Raw genomic sequence first — 7,525 nt, forward strand, 5'->3', positions numbered from 1 at the left:
TTCGCCAGTGGGCTTCCAATGATCCTGGTGTGCTAAGTCACCTACCATCCAACACCCGAGCTGCAAGTGTAGAACTGTGGTTAACGCAGGAGAAGTCAGACATCCCTGAGTCGACGCGGGGTCTGAGCTGGAACTGGCAGATGGACACCTTGTCCTACAAACACCGACCTGTGGTATATGAGACTCCAACTTTGAAGAACATATCTACCTACCTACCTACCTAGCTACCCACTACGACCCTCTGGGATGGCTTCTGCCTTTTACAATTCAAGCTAAAGTCATCATTAAACAACTGTGGAACAAACAGAGAGGGTGGGACGACCCCAGCCTGCCATCTGAGCTCCTCCAGTCTTGGAATGCATGGGAGGAGGAACTCCAAAACCTTCCTTGTATCACCTTTCCCTGGCCTTATGTTCCTCCTGAAGTTGGAATGGATGGAGCTACCCATGAGGTGCATATCTTCTCGGATGCCTCGGAGCAGGCATATGGAGCAGTGGCTTACCTCCGGACTACCAACCAGGAAGGTCGAACCTACCTGTCCTTTATTCTGGCACGCTCCCGTGTCACTCCTAAACGAGCTCACTCCATTCCAAGTCTGGAACTCTGCGGAAGTCTAGTTGCAGCACAATTAGCTAAGTTACTTGAGAACAAGTTGACCCTATGCATCGTCTATTTCCCTATGGACAGACTCTACCACAGTTCTCCAGTGGTTGAATTCGGAGTCTTGTAGATACAGAGTCTTTGTGGGAAACAGAATTTCTGAGATCCAGGAGCTGACAGAAAAATGTTCTTGGCGTTATGTAAGCTCCGTGGACAACCCTGCTGACGACCTCACGAAAGGGAAACCTCTCCAATATCTTGCTGCACCAAATCGTTGGTCTCAAGGACCCTCCTTCCTCCTCCAGGATTCCAAAGAATGGCCAGTAATCCCTAAAACTGAAACCATGGAAGACAAGGCCGAACTGCGAAAATCTGCCTTCTGTGGGATCAATACTTTATCTCCTCCGTCTGGTCACCCTGATGGATGGAACTACAACACCTGGCAGGAGCAATTGGATGTTACTGCCCTAAAGCTTCGAGCTGGCCTTGCTCCAGGGACTTCTCCAGAGGCTGGGGATTACCGCCAGGCTGAGGTTCATCTCCTCAAACGTGTGCAGCAAGAATCCTTTCCTGAGGAATACAAGCTGTTACAAATGGGAAAGTCAGGTCCAGAAGTCGACTGGTTACCCTAGCCCCTGAATTGGATCTGTCCAGTGGTCTGATCACGGTAGGAGGTTGTTTGAGGAGAGTTGCAGGCATTGAGGACTGTGTTTTACATCCTGTGGTCCTAGATCCTAATCATCCAGTCACCCGTTTGATCATTCACCATTATGACCATCAGTTATATCATTCTGGATCGGAACGGCTGTTCGCGGAAATACGGAGATACTACTGGATTCTACGTGGCCGCGAAGCTGTTTGGTGGTTTCAACATGATTGTCCAGAATGTCAACGGTGGAGGGCCCAGCCGACAATACCTAAGATGGCGGATCTACCCTCTGCGCACCTTCAGCTCCACAAACCTGCCTTCCATTCTTGTGGAGTGGACTGCTTTGGCCCACTGTTGGTCAAAATTGGAAGGCGGACAGAGAAGCGTTGGGGTATTCTCTTTAAATGTCTGACGACCAGAGCAGCCCATTTAGACCTACTCCCTAGCATGAGTGCAGACTCATTCCTCATGGCTCTTAGAAGGTTTGTGGCAAGGAGAGGGACACCAGCTGAGTTATGGTCGGATCGAGGTACGAACTTCCGTGGGGGTGAAAGGGAGTTGCGGGAAGCTTATGCAGCACTGATTCCTATCCTACAGCATCAGCTCGCCCGCCAGAGGATCCATTTCCACTTTAATCTCCCCTCGGCCCCTCACTTTGGTGGAGTTTGGGAGAGGGAGGTTAGATCCGTTAAATCGGCCTTGTACACAGTTGTGGGTTCACAGTCAGTTCCTGAGGAAGTCTTAATGACAGTCTTGCTGGAAGTGGAGGCCATCCTGAACTCAAAACCCTTGGGGTATGTTTCGTCAGATGTGGCTGATGTTGACCCGGTAACGCCAAATAGTCTCCTGATGGGGCGGCCCGATGGATCTCTGCCTCAGGTAGTTTATCAAGAATCAGAGATATTAAGTCGTCAGCTCTGGAGGCATTCCCAGGTCCTAGTTGACCGATTCTGGACCAGGTTCAAAAGGGACTATCTTCCTGGCCTCCAAACGCGGCAGAAATGGCAAGCCTCTCCTCCTGACTTGAAGGAGAAAACTTTTGTTTTAATTGTAGACCCCCAACTATTGCGGAGTTTATGGCCTGTAGGACAAGTTGTCAAGACCTACCGAAGCACGGATGGTCATATCAGGTCAGCTGATGTGGAGAAAAAGGGCCAAGTCATCCTGCCGGCCTTACCAAAGGATGGACTTAACGCCCCCAACCCTGATTAGTTGAGTCGCCTTTACTGGAAGCAAAGATGCACCGCATCTCTGGGGGCAGCTGTATTAATGGCTCCTACATGAGAGACTTTTATTATGAAAGAATTACATGTCATTCCAGTAGAGGGCAGCACAGTTAGTTAATCAGCTGTTATTTGTTGTGTTTGGGTGAAGAAGTGTGATCTATTAGCTGAAAGGACGCAAATTCTAGTTCGTTTCGGAGGAATTGCTGCAGATGTAATCGTTGGGTGTTAGTCATTGACCACAAAGTAAGCCCTTTTGTTTATATTTGTGTTAATAGTTATCTGAACAGCTTTGTATGCATCTGTGTATTACGGACAAGCCCAGACATGTCCTGTAGCCATCGTTCTGTTATGCAGATCAGTAAGGCCCCATTTACACTGCACGGTTCAAGTAACCCAATTCCGATTTTTTCCTCCCATGTGGCACAGATCGGATATGAGTCACGACCGTGTAAGCAGGAAAAAAGCGCATGGATTCCGATTTTCACAGATCGGTTTCAGGCCTCATTCATATGTGGTTATAAATCAGATATGAATCGGATACGTGCGTTTGCGCCTGCAGTGTAAGCGGACAGATCATATATTCCCCTGTAAATGCGACTCCTGCGTCATTGAAAAGTGAGGGTTTTTTAACATTTCGCGGTACAGACATACCTATAACAAACGGAACATCTCTAGTTGACTGGCAGATTATTAATTTAATTTGTTTGTGTTAAATAAAAGGCGATCTGACGTTGAAATGTGTTGCTCTTCAAATCACACTGAGTGTTCGTTGTCACTGTTGTCAGTGACGACGGCTCGTGCACAGACGCGCGCTTCAGTCCCTATTCATTCCATTGAAACCACAAAATAAAAAGCACACAAACTTGCAACTGCCCTTGATATACAATCACTGATGAATGCATTTGTTTTAATGACAAAAAAAAAAAAAAAAAAAAAAAAACCTAGTATAGGATGACGGATTCGAGCCCATGAAGCTGTGAATATCTTCCCGTACCTGAGTATTCTTCAACTCACACGCTTCCAGCGGAGCTGCGTACGTATACTGTCGTGAAGAATTTGTATTATTTTTATGCAGGGATGTAACTAACTTATTGCATTAAAAGGGTTTCTATATGAATTCATGTCAATAAATTAAGCTCAATGTACCATTGAAATTGATTTGTGATGTCAAATAGGCTATTTTTGGTACGTTTCGCCAAGTGCAGTGTAAAAAGGACACATCCGATACAGGTCACTTTTAAAAGAAATATAAGCACGTCGTCCCAAAAAAATCGGATATGGTCAAAAGATCGGATCTGTGCATTAAGACTTGCAGTGTAAATGCGGCCTAATATTCTTTCCCTTGTGAGTTATCCTTTCGATATGGAGATGCAAATGAGTAATATGGGTTCCTAATGATGTCTTAATGACACAATGCCGATTTATTAACTGTTATTATGTGTTTAACGTTACGAAGTTTACTTAAATGCTGCTCGATTGCGCCACTACTATCCGTACATAGACACTGTATGTTATTAATGACAAATGACCGCTTATGGTGTACATTTTCACCAGAAATACCTAGTTAATGCTCAGTTAACTGTATGTTTAATATAGAAATATCATTCATGTGAATGAGAAATACTAATTCATTATGTAACGGGGATCGTTGTTATTGTTTTTATATATATATTTAGTTTATTAATTATCTTTATTGTATTTATTCTTTTTCAGACTATCTGCATCTTTGACTGTACATCTGTGGCCCTACCTTTCTCTACCAATACAAAGTATATACCTGATCACCTGTCTCCTCATTATTGGTGCTCTGACGCACTCGGAAGGGTTTACTCCTCCATTACTATAATCAAAACCTAACAGTCCAAAAGCCTCTCCAACACTAACGTTTCTTCCGCTTGACTAACATTCAACTCACTTCTTCTTTTCTCTCGATGCGCTGTGTTTGCCCCTCCCTCCTAACTCTTTCCCTCCCGGACACCTCCTCCCAACAGCAGGTGAATCAAGTAAAACAGAGAATAAACAGTGTCATTGCCACAGTATGTACAGTACATAATTTTACATACATATATATATATATATATATATACATTTACCTAAAGGATTATTAGGAACACCATACTAATACTGTATTTGACCCCCTTTCGCCTTCAGAACTGCTTTAATTCTACGTGGCATTGATTCAACAAGGTGCTGAAAGCATTCTTTAGAAATGTTGGCCCATATTGATAGGATAGCATCTTGCAGTTGATGGAGATTTGTGGGATGCACATCCAGGGCACGAAGCTCCCGTTCCACCACATCCCAAAGATGCTCTATTGGGTTGAGATCTGGTGACTGTGGGGGCTATTTTAGTACAGTGAACTCATTGTCATGTTCAAGAAACCAATTTGAAATGATTCGAGCTTTGTGACATGGTGCATTATCCTGCTGGAAGTAGCCATCAGAGGATGGGTACATGGTGGTAATAAAGGGATGGACATGGTCAGAAACAATGCTCAGGTAGGCCGTGGCATTTAAACGATGCCCAATTGGCACTAAGGGGCCTAAAGTGTGCCAGGAAAACATCCCCCACACCATTACACCACCACCACCAGCCTGCACAGTGGTAACAAGGCATGATGGATCCATGTTCTCATTCTGTTTACGCCAAATTCCTGACTCTGCCATCTGAATGTCTCAACAGAAATCGAGACTCATCAGACCAGGCAACATTTTCATTTGTCCAATTTTGGTGAGCTTGTGCAAATTGTAGCCTCTTTTTTTGTGGAGATGAGTGGTACCCGGTGGGGTCTTCTGCTGTTGTAGCCCATCTGCCTCAAGGTTGTGCGTGTTGTGGCTTCACAAATGTTTTGCTGCATACCTCGGTTGTAACGAGTGGTTATTTCAGTCAAACTTGCTCTTCTATCAGCTTGAATCAGTCAGCCCATTCTCCTCTGACCTCTAGCATCAACAAGGCATTTTCGCCCACAGGACTGCCGCATACTGGATGTTTTTCCCTTTTCACACCATTCTTTGTAAACCCTAGAAATGGTTGTGCATGAAAATCCCAGTAACTGAGCAGATTGTGAAATACTCAGACCGGCCCGTCTGGCACCAACAACCATGCCACGCTCAAAATTGCTTAAATCACCTTTCTTTCCCATTCTGACATTCAGTTTGGAGTTCAGGAGATTGTCTTGACCAGGACCACACCCCTAAATGCATTGAAGCAACTGCCATGTGATTGGTTGATTAGATAATTGCATTAATGAGAAATTGAACAGGTGTTCCTAATAATCCTTGTATATGTGAGTGTGTATATATATATATATATATATATATACATATATATATATATATATATATATATATATATATATATATATATATATATAATTGTATCCGGTCTATGAACTTCTGTTCACTCATCACCAGAGGTCACCTGCTTACCACATGGACACTACACTAACGTTTGTACTTTACCCCGGACTACAGTTCCCATGACCCATTGCTCTGATGACACACAGCTGTATATGCACTGAATGCACAACTGATTTATCAGACATCGCTGGTTACGCTCGAAAGCAGACTCTGGGCTGGGGAGAGAAGGCCGATCTATGAGGACGGTTTTCTCGTTTGAGAGACCAGTCTGGGAGACTGATCAGTGTCTGGGGGGTTCACTGCTTTTATTATCTTGGAGTTGGGATCAGTTTCTCTTGTGTTGGTCGTGCTCATGTTTGTTTTTGCTTGTGTGCTTGATACATGTTTGATTTGAAATGCTGAATGTTTACGACCGCTGTAGCCTACTCGTGAAACCTTCATCTCAAGTGGTCAAAATCATGTCTGACCCACTCCATGTCTCCCGATTTATTGTGCATCTTATCTTAGTCATGCAGTTCACTTTTCATAATCAAATATTTAAAAAAAACAAACAAAAAAAAACATTATAATAGGCTTATTTAAACAAAGAACACGTATTTGGTTTCATTTTTTAATGGCTACCTACAGAAGAAATTTCATGTTGTGAGCAAGAGATCACCATGAGTCGAGTTGGATCGAGCATCATTTATTTTTATCTTATCTATTGGCCAGCTGTGGTCTGTGCAATAATTATTGGATGTTCTAAACCACTGATTGTGTTAAACTGTTCCACTATAGTAATGATATACAACGGAACAAAAATAAAAATATACAGGCGTTTTGTAGGCCTATATTTTACAGCGCAATTTCTTGGCCGCCACAGAGTTAAATTCTTTCAAATGGACATAAGTCCATAAATATGACGCATTGCCCTTAACGAAAGCCACATTTTGAACACTTTTTACTGTATCAGCCTTTTTTTTAACTTGGCAAAAAGGGCAATGCACACAGCCATTCATGTCGTCTCAGAGGATGCTTAAAAGTGTACATAAGGTTGTGATACTGCTCTATGAAAGTCACATTTTAAGCAAATAGATCGTTATTAATTCATGCACATCCATACCCTCATTTTCTGCATAATTTTGAGTTGATAAAGGCCGCAGGACACGCCTTTCGAGAGAAATGCAACTTTCATAAGAACTACATAATCAGGGAGTATCTGTTTTCGTTTTGAACTGGTTCTTTAAGATTAGAAATTTTGAGCTTTCAATAGATAGGCTATATTTCTTAAGTTTGTGGGTCAAATATACGCTCAGTTTCAGTTCATTTAGGCGCATTCAAGTTCACATGGAGACAGACGTCAGAAAGTGAATCCTGATTGTTTTATTTTACAAAAGCACGACATTTTGTTGTTATTGTGAGTAAAGGCCCACACAAATAGTAGATATTTACAGGTTTTTATACGGTTTTATGATGTATTACTCTTATCTGTACGGAGTATTTTAAGTTATTATATAAATAGGCCTATTATAATGTTATTTTTTTAATATTTGATTATGAAAAGTGAACTGCATGACTAAGATCAAAACATCACAATAGGCACAATAGTCCTATCGAGAGACATGGAGTGGGTGAAGTTGAACACTTCATTAAGTTTTATTTTAGAAAGCCTTTCTTTAAAGTGAACTTCGTTTTGTAAAAATTGTATCTT

The sequence above is a fragment of the Megalobrama amblycephala genome, linkage group LG16, assembly GCF_018812025.1.
Source record: "Megalobrama amblycephala isolate DHTTF-2021 linkage group LG16, ASM1881202v1, whole genome shotgun sequence".
NCBI lineage: Eukaryota > Metazoa > Chordata > Actinopteri > Cypriniformes > Xenocyprididae > Megalobrama > Megalobrama amblycephala.